The following is a 20,105-nucleotide window of genomic DNA, read 5'->3' as shown; positions in this document are numbered from 1 at the left end:
GAGATCATTCGGTGGTTTTACGCCTGTAAGGTATATGGTTATCAGTTATAGTGACACAATTAGGAAATAGAAAATACATAACAATAGAATATTGATCTTAGCTTAGTGATATGTCTATCAATTTGAAAGTTTAAGAGTAATGGCACTCTTAGTAACGAAAATCCTAAATTCGTGTAATGATAAATAGAGACCAATGTACGCTATCACGCTTCTGGATGGACCACTTTGTCTAAAAGCATGGTTTCAGTGTACAACAATGGTAAGTATCCACATATTTTCATTCTTTATGTTAGTACACGTAATGTTCTAAATACAAGTACGTCAATTTTCAGTGTCATTCATAATTGGTCTTGGCAAATCTCTGAAGGCTTGTCTTACCATAGCTTTTACCAACAAAGTGGAAATGACAAGATCCTGGCACTCTTAAGCTGAATTTACACAGATTACAAGTGCAAGCTAAATGCACATCGACAAGCTAGCGTTTTAGGAGTTCGCGTTGTGTTGTTGGATAGCTGTAACATTGATGCGACTTTTCAAGAAGTAGATTAATAACACCTTAAATGGAAAGTAAAAGCAGAGGGATATCAAGGAATGGGATCTTAGACTGTTTTTCAACATCAAATAGCGCTGATATGAATATCAAAACAACAAATCTTGCCTAGCTATATGACTCCGGGATTGTCATGACATTTTGATAATCTTCAAAGGGGATCCTTAGTTTTATTGAGTTGATAGGGGGTCCATTAATTTTATGAAAGCGGGAGGAGAATTTGTCTGCCCAACCGCCCAAACCCCCGGCTGTAATAATTGTAGGCTAGCTAACTTACCGTGTTATGTGGGCGTTACAGTTAGCTTTACTTAATTCATAAAATTGATATTCGGAACAATGTATCTGTTAGCATATAGAGCAATATATTATTAAATCTTGCGTCGACAATAGTTTTAATGGAATTGGTATGACTCACACACAAAAAATCATCGCTCCAGGGTCTAAAAAAGTAAGTACTTTTACAATTGTACAAAATACGACTATTACCAATAATGGCAATGCAGCTAGTATACGGAAACCCAGTCAAAAAGCATAAGACTTTACATCACAGTATATAAGACTGCTGCACAAGCGTGAATAAAAAATAATGGAGATAGACATTCCTAAGAATCTGTAACAGTCCTTAAGACAAACCTTTTAATGAACTCGCTAGAAACCACGAGAGGAGTGAATGTCCCAACGCTGATGGCGCTGTACTCATATACAGCGGATAGATACATTTGTTCCCGTGATGAAAATGTTTCCGAACACAGATAAAGTGTTCCGAAAGTTATTTTTATGGATTAACTGAGGCATCAAATTACATCTATCCGACGACACGATGTGATCTTTTGAAAATGCTGGGTTTTTGCTTAACATTGAGCAAGCCTTGCACTTGTAGTTCTCCTACCTTCAGCCAAAACAGGCCAGGAACGTGACAAATTCTATTAAGCCTACTGTCTAAAGTAAAAGCTAGGGCAGGAAAGCCTTTCTAGACTTGCCAAGACAAATTATTAATAAGACAGAAAATGCATGTACTTGTATTTAGAGCATTCGGTGTACAGACATCAGAGAATGAAAACATGTAGATAGTCACCTTTGATTCCTAGAATGTTAAAATATAAAGAGTGTCTTCAGTATTGTCATGCATACTAATGAAGATGTTACTTTTTGTGACTGGATTAACACCACAGCTCTTGTAACGCGTTTCTTAGCTGTAACGCCCTTCTAATAATACTAAGAGAGTATGAACATTGTACGCTAATATCTCTAGATAGGATAACATATGTCAAACATGGCAGAGACAGGTCAAAATTGCAAGACAAAAATACTAGTGATAAGCAGAGATTATAACTTTTGACGTCCAATCCAATCGGTATTCGCATTTTGAGTTCTGAATCGTGCTGATACGTAAAATTATTCATTGAATTTGCCTTTGTAGGATGTCGCGATGAAATTCCGAGCACTTTAGCAAGAAATTTCTGTTAGATCGTGAATTATACCATTATACTAGATTTACATATTAAAACACGAAATCATTCTTACAGTTTGCGCCGTACTGCAAGTTTTATGTACATCCCTATGCCTCCTTTTTAAGTCATGCAATGCTATATTGAGATAGAGAAGCCATATTGTCATTGCCTTATCGATACACACATTCAGTGGTTAATATTTCGAACATGTTCTGATATCGAAGGACGTTAAAACAATACTTTCTGCCGTGAACGAAATATTGGAGAGGTAAACAAATTTATCATGAACTAAACCTCGTGTCAAGTCTCTTCACAGATGATGATTTTGTCTTGCTGTCAAAAAATGCGAATAAAATTTTTCTCAAAAACTTTGGGAGAAAGCACACAATCTATAATGCTAATCAAACGGTCAAGAAAACTGTTCGATGTTTCGGCGTCCTGATTTTTTGTGCGTCTTTCACAAACACAGCTTGGCATCTCAGTGCAGTATGTGTGGGAAATATGAAGTTAAAACAGACAAAAACATAAAAATGCCTCAGTCTGCATTAATCATAACGCGTTACAGAAGACATACTTCTTAAGGTGGATAACTTCATCTTGTACACTAAGACTTTCTCAGTGACTGTGTTGTGGTGAACCCTCCATGACAAGGTTTACTTTACTTTTGTGTTCAATTGGAATTTTAAATCGTCTCTTTAATACCAGTCATGTTACAAACTAAAGTGTTTCCCAAGGAAGAGAAATTGAACGCCTAGTGTACCGCAACTGTACCAGGGTAACCCCTGTCAGGCAGCTTTCAACAATCAATTGCGAGTATTAAAAAAACTTTGGCTAAATATTTGAATTTTCGTTTACGGTACATCCATCAAGTGACCCATTTATTCCTAAATATGTAATTACAGCGTTAAAAAGACCATGCCTTAACATTAAAAAAAATCTTAAAACTTTAAATGAGAGAAGGCACAAATGTAAAATAAAATAGAAGGAATACTTTCTCAGCCTACTGCATCTTTAACACCTGTGTTATGCGTAATACTTCTTTCATCTTTACTATATCATTTCGTGTTAAGTTCTCTGCCTAACATAAAATAGAAGAAGCTCATCTTCTTTATCAATGGCATGGGGTACTGCCTCTTATTTCGGTAAAACAAGCTACTTGAGAAGCGATGCTAGTGCATCACAATATTAAACTATCAAACAAGGGAAAGTGAATATTTTCACGCTGATATTATAAACCAATTCATTTTCTTTCCATGTGATGCTCGAATTTGATTCACGCAGCAATCCGACAAAACAACAAAAGTTTACTCTATTCAAAAAAGATATGCCATTTTTTCTAAATCATACAAAATGCCTACCAGATCCCAGTAAGTTGAAGTTAGTCGGCCTAATACTCTCTGTACCTAAAATGATAGTATATAATTTAGGATCTTTGAGTTCTGAGCTCCATGGATGATAGAAATGGCAGACAGGTGGATAGAAAATCGATAGAGGGATGGCAATGACTCCCATGTATGCCTCCGCCACACACATATGACTTGACTATTTGGCAATTGCTCATAGCATTTACTGCAGCAGCAAGGAAAATGCAATGCTTCGTAAAAAGTAAGTCTCACAATTTCAACGTCCGTACAAAGATTTGCAAAGCAATTTTAGAGAGAGTATTGCGACATGAAGACCCTTCTTCGATTTTGTGGAAGGAATGTGTTTGACTTGGTCAATTAACTCGTAACCGTACTGGCTATTGACTTTTTGCTTCAGATAGGTAAAATCACTTGTATTATATGAAGAATCACTTGTATTGTATGAAGAATAAGGAAATCTATTGAAAGCAGTTCAATCAGTCGATCATTATCATCTTTTTGGGGAATTTGTGAATTTCTAGTATTACAAATAACAATTATAGACAATCAAATCAGTGCGCAGCTCGTCCGCTGGTGCTGGTTGGTGAATCATTAATTGCCAGTCACTGATCGTCATGGGTGCTTGTTGTTGGCACAAGGTTGATTTCCATTACCAACTCTCATTTCCAAGTTTCAGTTCTTGCTATCAAACTATCAACGTCCAAATGGATAACGTCCATCTTGTCGTTGATTGCTTGTAGTGTTTCTTGGTGGTTTCTCTTGACTTAACGTGTCAGTAACATGATCACAGCTTTCAGCTCAGTGTGTGGAATGTCACTGTTTTCATGTGAACTATCCGCAATGTCAGAGAGACTGTCGGATCCGCACCCCTACTTCATGTATTTATCAAATTTCTCCCTGATGCCATTTCTAAACTTCGATAGATTAGGAGGGATAATTGTTGGAGTCCTTACCGAAACGCCTCTCCGGTAATTAATTGACAGGGGATATCCCAAGTTGCAGAATAAAGTATTGATTTGTAGAGTTCGTTTAAAACGTTGCTTGATCATGTATTGGTTCTCTTATTGGTTCTCTTATCTACGTACAATTTCGGAACCTTTGACTCTTATCCAGGTTTCGTTATCATTGTATGTCAAATAAACAGTATAAACATCATGTTGAAAACAAATTTCATAAAAGAGCGTGGTTTATTTTGTTCCTTTTGTAATCAACATAAAATAACATACAGGATAAACGTAGTTAACGTCATCAACTGGAGCTACTCTCGTGAACAATAATACTTGTTTTATTGTAGTTTAAATGGGCCGGGTTCGAGGCTGTAAATGGGACGGTCCCGGGACGAGGCCACCTAATAGTTAATCACAATTGGCTTCGACCTTACAGCGTTCCCAAGCCTCCCTCCCTATCTTATTAGCCGGCAAATTGAATTTTTTTGTTTCTTTTCTGCTCTGTCGTCTTTAGAATCTGTATCTTAATACGCCTAAAGTGGCGGAAATCGGCTCGTAGCCAGTCGACATTGGTATAAAGTTGTTGACCTCGATCCTCAACACTTGTGTCTGTCTGTATGTCGTCAGTATAGGCATCATTTAATACTTATACACTGCCCTCTATGTGTAATTGTAGAGGAGAGTATTAGAGGAGAGTATACTTTAGTCAATGTACACAGAGCCCTAATTAAGTTGCTGGTTCGGTATAATAGGCATACCTGTTGCCCCGTTACGATTATATTGCGAAAAATTCACTGGGACGTGGCACATATATATACACACAGACACAGGCATACACATGCACACACATTTCCTATGGTGTATTCGAGAAATTTTCTTGCAGACTTTGATATTCATTTGTGCCTGTACTTACAGTTTGTACTAGCGTTCTCTGAACTGAAATGACACTGTAGTGATTTTGCCTTTTCCCCAAGATACAGCAGATCCGTAACGCCCAACACGACTTGTTTTCCCTAGAAATTTGAAACTGAGTGAAAGTGTTACATTTGACTTTCAAACATAGAGTGACTGCAGTCTTGTAAAAAAGTCATTCTAGAGTGGCGATATATATTGTCAAATCTTGCAATTCAAGGAGTCCGACACGTAGTATAATCTGAGTAGTAAATGTCTCGGATACTTTAAAATTATCGGGAACATAACAAATGAGCGGCGCTACTTAAGTGCAGTTTTGTTTGTTTGCTTCTCTCAAAGGCTCATGTTGTTCTACTATGTTATTCTAAGACACAGTTGCTGACCTGAAAAACCTTTCGAGGAAAACAAAGGACGGAAATCATGTAAATGCTCAATGTCTACAAAAACTAACACAAAATGTTGAAAAAAATTACAAATGAGTACTCTTCAAGTATGTGCGGTACCAATTACTCGTGTTCCTCATAATCAAGCACCTGTAAGGTAGGTAGATTTTATTGTCGAGTATTACTACTGGAGAACCTAAAAATTATCCACACCATAACAATAAAGTGGTGTTATTTTTAGTTAAGGTTTGCTTGTTAAGTCAACTACTTAAAAGTTGGATTTAAAGAATTTTGTTCCTTTTAAAGGCGCATGTTGTCTATATATATATATATATATATATATATATATATATATATGTGTGTGTGTGTGTGTGTGTGTGTGTGTGTGTTTATGTGTGTGTGTGTGTTCAGTACTCCTATGACGTCAATGGAAATTAATTCTTCTATGTATGGAGACATAACGTAAAACTTTACTTAGTTTGTTAAAAGATTACGGCACTCATGTTCGAAAGATTGTCAATGACGTGAAAGTTTTCTTTTTTCAGTATCGCTAGCCATTGGATAATTTTACGGCTCTTCATGTTTAATTTATTGTTGTGGAGGTTACATAAAGTAACATAAGTCACATAAGAATTGTCAAGTGACTTATTTTTGCAGACTTTCTCATCCAGCCATTATTCACTTAAACTGATTTTCTTTTTTCCTGTGATGAGGTTTCTATGCTCTTTACTAGAATAACATGTCCGCAATAACAGCTTCCACTGGTAAATTTGCTAATGCAAGGACGATATGCTCTTTTCCCTTATACTCATGTGAATATGCGAAAAGGAACGTAGCCGCCTTTTAACCCCCTCGGGTCATTTATTCTTGAGGTTATGCCACAGAGGCCACTTGTTCATTGTACACGAGAGATGCTACATTGCCGTGGATTGAGGTATGACGTCACCGCACTTTGTGTATTATCGGTTGCTCGTTATGTCTTTAAGAAAACAAGACGTTGGGCAAAGGGAATTTACAACCATTACATTTTGAATGTTCCAGTCTGTTTCATTTGTCCTAGATGATAACCACGGTCTCGGCACTTTTTAAAGCAATACACGCAAGATAAGTGTAACTAAATCAACAAAATCAATAAAAGGCCAGAACGAGAGAGGTCAAACCAAACGAGATTAAATGTACGTAGCCGAAGCTGGCAATGTTTCAAATGGTGTGTCATTTCATCTGACGAATATTGACATTATAATGTTTTCGAAATACCTTTGGCTCCTCGCACGGCGTATATTTTTAATCATGCAGTAGACACGATGCACGTTTCATTACATTAGCACTACCCGAACTTTTAAACATCGTCGTGTAAACATGGCTAAGTATTTCTTCATGCCCGATGTAAATAGAATTAACTTTAGTATTTTTAAGTAATATGTCACTTACATGTCTTATTCTAAAATTAGTAGGAATATTTTGCACCTTTTATGTAGCAGGAGTCGGGTCATCCTCTTTTCGTTGAAATAAATTTTCTATGAATGTGTAAGCGTGGACAAAAGCTGGAATGGGCAGTTTAAATCACTGCCCTTTGTGTTTTGAAACATAAGTGATCGGGTGTAAAAAGTTTGCAGAGAGACCTATAAAACTACCGGAGGTTCGTCATAAATCACGCAAGTGTTCTCCAGGCTGCTGTGATCTACAGTGAGACATGTTCACTGAAAGGTAGGATTAGTCGACAGTCGACAGGTGAACCTCGTTGTTCACGAAGCCATCAAAAACCTGTCTAAATCAAGATGGAACTTCACCGATAAAAGAAAGGTAAAAGTACCTTTTCCGTAACGGAAAAAGTTTAGGCTTAATTTTGCACTTTTTGCAGTGACCTTAGTACTTTCAGCGACGTTTGCAGCCAATCCCAAGTAACTATAGAAACGTATCTGTTAATCATGTTACAGAAATATCAATGGAAACTGAACTCTCTGACGTAAACGAAGGTCACCAAGGCGAGGTAGGTTTAGTGATTAGGGTTCGTCTATGGTAAAGCATTCCCTAAGTCTCGTTAGTTTTATTCGATTTCAACACGCGTACCATTTGAGGGCCGTTGGAAAACGGTAACTGGTGATTCTATTTACATCAAGTGTCAATTTTGTGTTTTCCCTTTGGTTTACTGTATGATAATCAGTGTTAATGAGTCTGTCATTAAAACATAAGGTGTTGTGGTCGGGTTGTATCACATCTATCTTGTAAACGGCAGATTTCCCGCGGATTTTGTACGTATACCAGAAAACGGAACCAGGATACAAAATATCCTAGGTTGACCGTGTGACTCAACCGTTTTGAGACGGAGCTCGTGCTTTCACCTACAGCCGTACACTCTGCGGATCAAAAGGTGGATATGACTCGGGTTCCCCCATGCAAGCCAAGTGATATCTAAGACCAATTCCGAATATGTACTTAATAATTTTACATTTCTGGATGGAGTATCTGTCGTCTATTATCCATAGAATATCAGAAAATTTGTCAGAAAATTTGCAAGTATAGATTTACTTTAGTAGTAATGGCATAATACTCCACAACGTCATATTATATCGTAACAAAAAGTATAGGTCAGCTTTGAGGACAATAAGTTGCATCTGTTTTTAAAATTGATATATAAATGAGCTTATCTTAGAATTTCCTTGGACGTTCTTTGAATTCTACTCAATGAAGGACAGGGCCTTTCATTGTGTTATATTAACATATATTTGTGGCGTGATTAATGTCTTTGGTTTTTTAGTTTTAAGAAAAGGAAAATGTTTTTAGTTTTAAAGGAAACTTTTGTCAGAACGGAACGATTGTGTAATGTTATAGAATAAGGCTCCCTATCTATTAAAGAGACATATATTTTTAAAAATTATTTGGGGAGAAAAAAGTAGTAAAATTCTAAGTGTTACATGCTATCCCAGATCACTCTGAGTTTTGGAATCGGAATTTTTTTTATAACACAGCTAGAGGAAGGATCTACAGTTCGCGCCTGTCTTTTCGAAGTGAAATCTGATAGAAAAAACATATCGCTATAACATAGCATTGCTTATCGATAGATTACGGGTAGCCGTTTAAGAAGTCGGGATATGCGACACCTTTTGATTGGCGGTTCTTGAGGGGAGGAGAATAGCGAGATGCTTTGCGGATGAAAATAAAATGTATGTCAGTAATCGTAAGGTGATCAGAAAGCGGCAAAAAAGTCATGAACTATTATATCGTTGTATAAATATTTACCATATGGTTAGAGAGCTACCTCAGAAATATTACCATGTTTCTGTATTTTTGTATGTTTATGCCACGAATGATACGGATTGTCACTGTCTGACATTTATATTGATACAATTATACGTATTCAATTGGTGAAAAAGTTTCTATTTGTCACGTTTTTACGAAACTATGAGATTTCCAGACCTTTATTTTAATGCTGTTACTTTTCATAGCAATCCAAATCACGCAGAAGATGGTGTTTTTGGAATGCTGTGCTTGTTTTCACTGTAGCCCTATTGGTTGCACGTCTCGTTCTCCTCGTCTTGTTCAGCGTGGTATTCATCGTATGCCTGGCCAATGAGGCGTCAACCACGTCAAGATGTTTGAAATTCGATTTGATCCCGAACCGTAAAGTGTTTGAACCGCTTCTACCACTCCTTTCAGTGATCACCACGATAATATGGTTGGTGGTTCCTCATCGGCCTAAGGAAGAGAACTCCATTTCAAAAATTTGCGGAAAACTTTTGAAAAAACTTTATTTTTGGAAGTATGTAACCGTCGTAGTAATCGTTTGCGTGTACCATATCATGGTACTGGTCACCGACTTCGGGCTTCCCGGGGCGTATTTTTACATCTTTACGCCGTTTGAAGAAATCTGCTCTGCAGTGCTGATGTTGGTCTCAAACTTCTGGACATGTCAAACTGATGAGGAAGACAATAAGCCTGGATACATCGAAATACTTTTTAAGGCTGTTCTTCTGGTAACCGCAATCGAGAATGTTATCCAGTTCACGATGACTTCAGTTTACGTAACACTGCACATTCACACCCTACCGTCGACCCTGACTAGAAGTACTACATCCTACCACGCCGTCAATCTGATGTTACTGGCCACCAACGCAAGATACAGGTATGGTTTATAATGATACGCATGTTTTTGATCGCTCATTTTCTACTCCTTACTATTGTCTCGAGTGCTGACATATTGGACCGTATTGTACCGTGGACAATACGTTCTTTACAAACATTGTGCCAGAAAGCTTGATTACCCTACGTCGGAGCATGAAGGCTATGGTTTTAAGATTTACACGTTATGTTTGCAGTATCACTGCCCTTGGTGACTTCTCATTCCAATCGCTTAAATTTAAAAAAAAACCCCAAAAAACAAACTTGAATAGAGCTATCACATGACTTGTCTACCTTTTTACAAAATATACGTGGAAGTAAACATAAAACGTTAGGACACTTAGTCGATATTCAAGCATGATAGAGCGAAGAAATAAATTCGTCACAATTCAACATTCCAAGACACATGAAAATATCATCAGGTGCTTTTTTAAGTTTGCTATTTTTTCTCATTTAGATGGAGCCTGTTTGATTATTTTTTGACCAAGACGTTCTTGAGGAACAACAATTATCATATTTTGCGTGATGTCGGTGACAACGAGGAAGGCACATGATGTAAGCAATCAAGTAGACATATTTTTGTCGTTTATAGACGCATGAAGACCAAGTCCTGTGCTGATCAAATTCTAGTTCAATTTATTGCACAATCGTTTTCACCGTGTGTGCAAAACTGGAAAAAATTGGTCAACGTCGTCACACATGCTCATTTATTTTGCATACCTTCTGATATCGGACATTATGCTAAAAACCTTGCAGTGGTTCTAAATTTTGTGAAAATACTTATTACAACAACGTATATCACCGCTATAGCGAAATCTTTATTTTGCGATTGGCTAATTGGAATTTGTATATATTGGTACACTAAATTCATACCTGCCGTTAGTTGACGTAAAAACTGTTCGTTTTGGCAATGCCCTTCTTTGCGATGTATAAATCACATAAATTTTGCTTATGCCAGGCAGAATTTATAGCTAAACACACCTATTGAAAATTTGCAGCATTATTAACTCATTAAAATAATTACAAAAGAATTGTAGAAAGGCCTCTGCGCCCGAATGCATTCTTGAAAGTTTTCAATTCTTATGTAAATTACAATGCTAAAGTAACTAAAATAGTAAATAGTAAAAGCAAACTACTATGTCACCTTTAGCAGTCTTTTACAAATCTCTATTGGACCGGTCAACAAGTGACAATGACTCATCATCACACTTTGCTCACATGACCTTGCTAGACATGTCTTAACAAAAATGGACAGTAAATAGTACGCGCACATATCGTACACATCAGTACTAACATAGAAAGTTGATGGTTGAGATATCACTTCTTGCTAAAGGTATTCAACTGAATCGCCCATTACGTTACGAGCCTCAAGTAAATGTTAAATAATCTTTACCAAACATTGTTAATGTCACGATATAACATTTATGGGAGGAGTTCATTTGTTCTCCTTACACCTTGTCTCATTTAGGGAGATGCCACCGCCACGGAACAAACGGACCAGCACCGTGTTTGAGAATAATTCTACCAGGGCTTAAACATGAACACGACGTGTGCCTACAAAATATCGTAAAAATCAAATCAAAGCACCGACCTGCACAGACCCAGTTTACCGTCACATTGTCTGCAAAATTCTTCAGAAAATGTGGATGCATACTTCCAGTTCGTCTCAGACTGATAAGAGATACACCATAATCAATGCATCTTTTTTACATATTATAAATTTTCGTCTTCAAGTAAAGTCGAATATTTTGGAATTGTTATAGGTTTTGTGATAATATTCGGAGACAAACCAAATATCATGTTTGTTTATATGTTCATTTTATCTCCGTCATAACCTTTCATTTTTCATAGTTGTGTCGTTATGGATCTTCATTCTTAGTATACAGGGATTATTTTTTCTTGTGCGCAATCAAAGTGTCGTCTGAACTTTTTACTACCTTTGGTATGATGTTGCTCTACTGCTTGTCGGTATTGCATGCATCCCTATGGATCTTTATACGCCCATATCTCACTTTGTAATTAGTTATCTCAGAGAAAATTTCTTTGAACTCTTTACTGCTATGTCACAAAAATGCAGATATCAGTGTATAGGCCTAAAATGTAAAATGTCTAGTCTATGATTGTTGCTGACATATTATTTCACCAAACAAATACATAATGGTTTTTGCATTATTCTACGTTTTCCTACTTTTTAGATCGTACTAAAAAGAAAACCAAAGCAACGTATTGTATTGTCGTCATTTACATATTGGAAAATGATGGTACAAAGTGTTGCGTAAGGCAAATTGCATGCCTCTTTCAGTAAGTGGGAACTGGTTAACAATACGCTGTCTTATATTTTTCAAAGGTGTTCTGTAACCTGTATACTCCATTACAGAGTATTACTCGGATAGCAATGAAAACATTGCGCTGCAAATACTGTATTACAATTGTCATTTCGAGAGTAAACATGGCCCACGAGAAAACGTATCGGTAGATATGGCCGGCCAATGCTGGATGTAAATACATAATCAATATTGTAATGTTTGGTATTTGTAGTGTGGGGATTTTCTCAGGGGTGGGGCAGTTGGTTGACCTCAGTCAAGGGGTTAGTAGGTGTAAAAGGTATGTTGTGCGTATTTGCCGTCGTGGCATAGTTGAGGTACCTCTTTTGCCACAGTTAGATTCATGCAAGGTACACATGTACATGCATATATCCATTGGAAGTATAAGTCAGCGTTACTAGGGAATAATTTGTAAACACGACACACCTTGTAGGTGTATCCTTGGAAAGAATAATAACATTCGAGCACTAGAGGGCGTCATCAAATAATTTGAAATACGTCATTCGTGCTACTGTTCTATGTCCGTTGGAAGCGACAATGAAGCACCGAGTGGTTTACGATTTTCTTTGTGAAATTTCTTCAACTGCACTGACATATTACATAAAGTATTCGAAACTCACATTGGCGATTGATATAGTAAGATCATTAAGTGGTTTTACCCCTTCGAGATATATGATTGTCATTTATAATGACAAAATTAGGAAATGCAAGATACAGAACAGTAGATGATCTCAGCTTTCTTATATGTATATCAATTTGAAAGTCACAGAGCAATGGTACTGAGTAATGATAATACTAAATTAATGTAATAGTAAGGAGAGAAAAATGTAAGATATCACGGCCAAGGATGAACCACCTTATCTACAAGCATGGTTTCAGTGTACAAAATTGGTAATTATCCACATGATTTCATTCACTGATGTTAGTACACGTAGTGCTATAGCAACAAGTACGTCAATTTTCAGTTTTAATAATAATCTGTCTTGACAAATCTATGAAGGCTTGTCTTACCATAGCTTCTGCCAATAATGTGGAAATGACAAGCTCCGGGCATTCTTAAGCTCAATAAGGCAAACCACAAGTGCAAACTAGATCTACAGAAAGAACTTAGCGTTTTTTAGAGTTCTCTTTGTGTTGTTGGATAGCTGTAATATTGATCCCTCGCCTCTTTTCAAGAAACAAGACTATTCATAGAATGTAAAATTTAAAGCAGGGGGATATCATGGAATAGGATATAGTGTTTGCTTTTCACTGTCAATTAGTAGTGATATAAGTATCAAAACATTAAATCTTGCTTAGCTTTATGGCCTACGGTAGTATCATGGCATTTTGATCATCTTTTAGGGGGTCCTTAGTTTTATTGAGTGGGTAGGGGTTCATTAATTTTATGCAAGCGGGAGAAGAATTTGTCAGCCAAACCGCCCCAACCCCGGCTCTAATAATTGACTCAAGCTAACTTTCAGTTCTAAGTGGGCGTCATAAAATTGATATTTGGAACAATGTACCTCTTAGTACAAAGGGCGATAGATCATAAAATCCTACAACGACAATACTTGGTATGAATTGTTAACACTATCATTGAAAAAAGCATAGCTCAAGGGTCTATTAAGAAAGTCAGTACTTTTTATAAATTTACAATATAAAACTTTTACCAATTATGTCGATGTAATAAGGGTAGGGAAATCCTGTCAAAATACATAAAACTGCACATCACAGTTGACAAGACCGCTTCAAAACGTGAAGTAAGAAATAATGGGTAAAGATGTGTGAATCTGCACTAGTCTTCAAGACAAACCTTTCGAGATATCTCGGCAGAAACTGACAGAGGAGTGAATGTCTAAACGCTGATGGCGTTCTTCTCATTCACAACAGATAGTTATGTTCCTGTGAACGATGTATTTTAAACTCAGATCAAGTGTTCCGAATATCCACTTTATAGTTGAAGCGAGACATAAATGTTACATCATTCTATCCAACAACACAAATGATGATACATGCAACAAATATTGATCTGATATTTATCTAATTGCACTTAGAAAAATTGGGAAGTGTCAAGTTAATAAATAGCTCATTTGAATATTATATGAAGTTTTGTAATTAGTCATGTAACTCCTAAATAGCTGCACCGAATTTGATGAAACCTGCTGAAAATACTGATCTGGCAGATATCTGACTGTTTTAAAGCATTTAGAAGTGTGTAGTTATTTAAGGGTTCATTTAAATATGTAATTAGCTTTGTAATTAGGTCTATAACTCGAAAATTACGGCACCAAATTGTGTGAAACCTGCTTCAGATATTGATCTGATAAATATCTAATTGTGCTATGAAAAACTGAATAGTGTCAAGTTAATTAAGGGTTCACTTGCGTATTTAATGAACTTTAGAATTCGTGATATTACTATTTGAATTTGATGAAACGGGATAGATATCCAATTGTCCCATGAATCATTGAGCAGTGTCACGTTAATGATCAGCTGATTTGCATATGAAAACACTTTGTAATTATTGATTTAACTCTGAGAGTACTGTGCGAAAATTGATGAAACCTGCTACATGTAATGATATAGCAGATATCTGACTGTTCGGTGAAGCGTACTACTATTAGTGAATCTGTTGTAAAACACGTGAGCACATTCAGTTCACATCTGGTGTATAAATCATAGCAGCTCATCTTCACTTTTAATAATATGAGGGCAATGCCTCTTTATTAAGTAAAATCAAATTCATGGCAAGCATTGCTACTGCACCACGATAAAACAGGATAAATGGAATACATTTGCAGGCTGATATTAAATACCAATTCAATTTTTAATTTTCAATCCAATTTTCTTTTTTAAACTTTCTAAAATTTAATACAAGCAGCAATTCAACAAAATAAAAAGAGTTTACTCTTCCACTTGAGAATGTATGTCACATGTATTCAAAAAATAAGTATATATTTTCTCTAAATTATACAGATTCCAGCAAGTTCCAGATAGTCGACCTAACATTTAAAGGGACAAAGTCGGCCATTTTTCATGAATTTTGTTTGATTCGAGATACTACTTATATTGTTTGACATGTTGAAAGATACTGAATGAATGGGTGACCGTGCATATATTCGACCCCGGTTTTAGACACGATACATAAAAAATAGCGAAAATGAATTAATGTTCATGACCATTAATCCATTTTCGCCATGATTTCATGTAATTTGTCTAAAATGATCACATTTGATTTGGTAGCTTTTGAGTTATGAGCTCCATGGATAGACAGACAGGCAGACAGGCAGACAGAAAATAAATAGAGTGATGGCAATGACTTCCTTGTGTGCCTCTGTAACACGGAGGCTAAAACCCAACAAAACATCTGTTTACAAAAGCCATCAAAACAGGCAACAGAAAGTTTTATTTTCTTTCACAAGCCAAACCAACCAAATGTGAAATGAAAATAGTCCATTGCTTTTTTAGAGAGCGCAAGATGTTTGCACTTCCATGTACTCGGACAATATGGCATGTCTTGTAGTGATCAACGCCATTAGCAAAGATCATCAAATTAGAAGTAGACATCTCAAATATAAAAATCACAATTGTGATAGTTTGTTAAACATACACATCGAGGTTGCTGAATCGATAGACTGCTCATGTTTATTGAAATTCGGCCACTTGATCACTAAGCTGATAGCTGATAGCTGATAAAGCTGATAGCTTTCAGTGTAGCAGCAAGCAAAATGCAATGCCTCGTAAAAGTAAGTCATAATTTTTTCATGTCGATCGACTTTTCGTGATCGACTTCATAACATAGATTAAGTGTTCACACAAAGAATTGCCAGGTCGTGCTTGTGTGCTGTTCAAATGTAAGAGAGAATATAGTGACATGGAAACCTTTGTTCGACTTTGTGGAAGGACTGTGTTTTACCAGGTGCAGTCAACGGAGCTATTCATCGCAAAAGGTATTCCGGAAGCAATTTTTGAGGGCAGGGGAAATTTTAATTTTTCTAGGGCAGGGGACATATTTTTAGGTGGCAGGGGAGCAAATCTTAGTTTTTTGTCGGGCAGGGCAGATATTGGTTGATTGTCCTGAGGACAGGGCTTGGCGAAAAACGAGGAGTGGGGAATCTACTTTTAAAACGGGGACAGGGGAATTTCAGCTATGGTGTTTCCGGGGATGGGGACACGGTGCAAGTACTTATACCTTTTAAAGGTTACCCAGACTACTTGGCCTATCGTTTGACCCCACATCTCACTCTATGTACTGCCAGATGGAAACCAAATACAAGGCCATTGTAGTATGTGTCTGCATGGGAATGTTAATTTTCAGGGGAAATTTTTTCTCAGGGCAGGGGAAATCGACAGGTTTTTCAAACATTCAAATTGGGGAGGGGAAACAGGCAAAAATATGTGGGGAGCGCGTAAAAATGAAGTTTGAGTGCGGCAGGGTAATTCGAAAAATTTTCAGTGGGAGGGCAAATTATGAACAGCTAATTAATTCCCCTCTTGACTTAAAATTAGTCAGTTCACATTACTTGTCATGTACAATATATCTTATCATAGTAAGGACTCCCTTTAAAAGTGCATTGTTCGTTGGCTGCACCTGTTTTACTCGGTCAATAAACTTGTAACTGTTTTGGATATTGGTCCATTGTTGTTATCGTTTTGAGGAATTTGTTAATTTCTAGTACTACAAATAGCCATAGTCATTGAAAGAAGTGCACAGCTCGTGCTGGTCGGTTAATCATTAATCACCAGTCACTTGTCACCATAGGTGCTGGTCACGCGAGGCTGACCACAGCCTCATGCTATCCAGTGTGTCTTATGATAGTTGCGCATGAAACTGCTGCTATATCTCTTTCAGTCAACCCATATGTTGTAACGGGCAATGTCATGTCTGTATAAAGTTGTAACAAATTCGATGTAGTAACATGATATATTCTAATCCAAAACGCGACGCTTTAAGATTGTCCACAGAACAGATACACGGACAGAAATATAAACAAATGTCGGTTCAACAATTTCTGACATGTGTGGACACGCGAGCTAAAACGCTCATTAGCTACTATTTAGATATTGTGAGGCGATCGACGGCTAACTAGAACAGAAAAGAACTAGCGACGGGGACACTAGAGCGCGGTACCTAAGTGGAATGTTCACATCTTTCCTCCGACAAGAATACAACATAACTAGTGTCAAACAATGGCGTACATTGAAAATCAAACGCAATACGGCGTGAGGAGGGCAGGTATGTAAGGGTCAAAATTATCGGACTTCGTAGTAAACCAAGTAGGGAATGGACGTCTAAGTTCTCGAACTTTGATACCAGTATATAACACACTTTGCTGTTGTGAACATGCATATAGAATTTCAAGTGCCAGAATGAGATGTAAAATATCCTACGACCTGACCTAGGACATCAGTCCTACTATTGTGTACCCGCATATGGCCAGACTACAGCGACGAAATACTTGCTCTACTGATTTGCAATATTGCAATCGTATTATTGCAGGTGAACTGCAGTCAAGTACACTTCGGATACACGTACATTAAGTAAACTAATAAAGACTTGTAACCGTAATTGGATACAGAAAACGCCCAAATTGATGTGAACTGTACTCCTCTTCCCTCCTTCCAACCTTTACTGTTGTTTTATTATTTTCCAAACTTGCCGCTATATGGTCAAGGTTTCAATAGCACTGTAACAAAACTCAAATCATACGATTTTGGAGACTTTATCCTTTCGTTCACTCGATCCATGAACCGCACAAAAACTATGACCATTACAGCCACTTGCCCCAAGTAACTGCAAACATTTCAGCAGCCTCAAGTAGTTGTTGACGTAGTTATTGAAATTCAATGCAGATTTTGATTACGTCCATATTTTTCTTACGTTGATTTACATATTTGATTATGTGTTTGTCACGAGTATGTTTTCTTTGTTTTTTTTATTGTTATAGGTGTTGCTTGATCTTGTAAATATTCGAATTATTCGAATGTTTACAAGATCAAGCAACACCCACAACAGCATTTGTCATTACGATTAGGTCGTGGGTGTGATGGCGAGAGGTAACTCAATCGTTTAAGACCCGCCCATCGCACCAGACATTACTTACTATCAGTCCCTCTAATTTGTTGAACCCAGATTCGATCTAAAATAATTTTTCCGTTATAAATTTTAATTTAAGTTTACACGCAAACTTCTCTTCACAAAATATCTAATAAAGTGATGTATAATTTGGTGCAACCATAGACCCTCGGGAAAGGGTCTATGGTGCAACAGTATCAAACATGCAACTTAATGCCATATAAATCGTATTTTGCAGGTACATAACCTAGATGGCCATCCTCTATTAAACTGTTAATATTTAGCTTTTTGCTGTCCTATCTTTAAGAAAAGATCCAGCTTTTTTGCTTGTTAAGCCATATCACACTGATTGCCTTATTTTGAATCTGTTATGTCAGGCTACAACAATAGAGGAACAAGAAAAAACATAAGACACATTACAAAATTAGCATAACTAATTTCAAATTGATATTGCCTGGGAAAACTAAGTTGTTTTAACTGCTCTGAAAAAAATAGCTGAAAACGAGGTTCTAGAGGATTGTTTCAGTTAATTGACACAAAATGTGTTTCTTTAGCCTTAATAACTCTGTCGTGTTATTTTTCTGCACTAAGTATGTTGATAAACAACCTGCCTACATATAAACATGCACTTAAGAGACGTGGAAAGCCATTTTGGAGAGGAAATATAATTAAGGAATTCATATGGTATATGGTATGACATGATATATTCAACGACAAAAAGCTGAACGGTTAAAACATTTTAATTTTGGGATGACATATCAACATCTATTTAATGTATCAATGCTGTTCTTTGAAAGAACTCTAATTCATGAAAGAGAGAGAGAGAGAGAGAGAGAGAGAGAGAGAGAGAGAGAGAGAGAGAGAGAGAGAGGGGGAGGGAGAGAGATTATATTTCAATCTATATCATTCTCAGAAACGAATGCTCTAAACACGATTGGAACTAATTTAGGATAATTGGATGGTGACGTAATGTCGGTTTAATCTACAAATGTTATCTCATCTGCTTTTCTTTTTATGTTACACTGTTTTTATGTCAGCTAATTTATAATTTGCATATCTAATGAGCTTTCAGAGCTCGGCATATATGGCTTGAAGGACTTGGCCAAAGGTAATTACACTTGCTATATAAAGTGGTGATACAATGATAGCAGTCAAAGAACTTTAATATTTTCATTTCAGCTAATTACATATTTGTATACTTCATGACCTTTTAGAATTAATCGGTGGTGAATATTGTTCATTATGTTGATCATAATACTTTCAATGAAGCTGCAAACATATGGCAAAGGTTCAAATTTACACATAACACTGCAATATATAATGAAACACGTGAGCATTTTCAGTTCATATCTTGTTGACAAATGCACGCACATTTATCATGTTTTTAATTCCAGATGCATTTTATCTTGCGAGACCAGACCGAACTGTGCGTCATTTTTTTCACTTGCTCATTTGGATATTAATTAAATTTTGTAATCAGGCCACATGTCAAAACTTAAAGGCTGTGTCAGGCGCCAGGAAATTCATTCACTAGATTACAATTTTAATGGAAAGCAAAAGGCTATCACACCTCCATAATCCTCCCACAGACTAGAACAAACCTGATCCCAAGTGAAAAAGTCACTGGCCTCTATGGTCTGCGTTTGATTGAACCTCTGACATACATTATTTTATACTTAGATTTATTCGTGTTTAAAATTTGATTTGTGTGATATTTCACATTTACCGAATTTACATCTTGAATGAATATGTGTAATTAGACTATATATCAAAGCTATAATATTTTAAAAGCGAATGAACTGAATTTTTTTCTAAGGTACAAAAGTTATACTAACATTATGAAGAGAAATGCTCTGGAAGACTTGCACATTTTCTAGTGGTATTAGTTTCTGCTATTCAATTATTCAAGTTGGAAATAACAATGCAAGAGTGGGCCTAATATTTTTCAAAAATATAAATAAAAAATATCAAAATATTAGCCAAACTCTTGCATTGTT

General features: G+C 36.5%; 1 long non-coding RNA gene across 1 annotated transcript; it reads left to right on the top strand.

The window, feature by feature from the left end:
- Positions 1-7,322: 7,322 nt before the first annotated feature.
- On the top strand, positions 7,323-11,949 carry LOC139131736 (uncharacterized). The gene is made up of 5 exons (XR_011552182.1): positions 7,323-7,410; positions 7,545-7,597; positions 9,054-9,730; positions 10,184-10,281; positions 11,195-11,949. It is a non-coding gene; the product is annotated as an uncharacterized lncRNA (long non-coding RNA).
- Positions 11,950-20,105: the final 8,156 nt, after the last annotated feature.

This window comes from Ptychodera flava, chromosome 4 (assembly GCF_041260155.1).
Source record: "Ptychodera flava strain L36383 chromosome 4, AS_Pfla_20210202, whole genome shotgun sequence".
Taxonomy (NCBI): domain Eukaryota; kingdom Metazoa; phylum Hemichordata; class Enteropneusta; family Ptychoderidae; genus Ptychodera; species Ptychodera flava.
The sequence above is the reverse complement of the archived record's forward strand: the minus strand, read 5'-3'. Positions and strand labels throughout refer to the sequence as shown.